The sequence below is a fragment of the Dendroctonus ponderosae genome, unplaced genomic scaffold, assembly GCF_020466585.1.
Source record: "Dendroctonus ponderosae isolate FM_Combo_2020 unplaced genomic scaffold, Dpon_F_20191213v2 Dpon_F_20191213_1, whole genome shotgun sequence".
NCBI classification, from domain to species: Eukaryota; Metazoa; Arthropoda; class Insecta; order Coleoptera; family Curculionidae; genus Dendroctonus; species Dendroctonus ponderosae.
This window is the reverse complement of record NW_026017110.1, coordinates 38548500-38549305: the sequence shown is the minus strand read 5'-3', so window position 1 is coordinate 38549305 and position 806 is coordinate 38548500.

The following is an 806-nucleotide window of genomic DNA, read 5'->3' as shown; positions in this document are numbered from 1 at the left end:
CTTCGCCCACTGCCTCATCGCCTTTGATAATGTCCACCGCAGTTGTGGACGAAACGTCAGGAAGAAATTTCCATAGACCACGGCTTCAAAGCCCGGAAAACATTCCTAAATGTAATTTTTCTTGTACTCCCCAAGTGAGCCTCCATCACCCCTTAAAAGGAATGACGCCAATTTTGAATCACCCTGTATACATATGCCATTTGAGTTTTATTATTTTATTATAAATTTAAAACATTTTGAAACAAGTTAGCTTAAAATGTTTCGTAAATATTTTTATGAAAATGTTATAGAATTATGAAACTACATAGTGATTCGTTGATGAGTACAAATATTTTAACTGGTGGTATATTTTTGTCCTCGAAGAAGGGCAATCCTATAGTTCTGCTTGTAGGGCCATTATGTACCACCAATTAAAATATTGTCTAGCACAACGCTTCACTAACATTTTACCGAAACGTTTCTGCAATGTTTCAGCTGAACGTTTCTGAAGGCGGACATTTGCAGTTACATAAACATTTCTGAAACATATAGTGCAGGTAACTCAAACTTTTCGGGATTTTAATATACGTTTCTGAAACGAAAAATTGTTTAGCGGGTTTAGCCTATTTTACATGTGGAACAAATATCCTGAAAGAAGACAGCTTAGTAGGTCAAATTTTAGACGTTTAGCATTCATCTAGCACCAAAGGCGGATCCAGAGGGGCTCGGGTCATGGGGGTCATGACCCCCCCTTGTGCTGGGTTTATAACGACTAACGATAATTTTTCTAATTTTATAGACAACAAAAGACTGAATTTCTATTACTT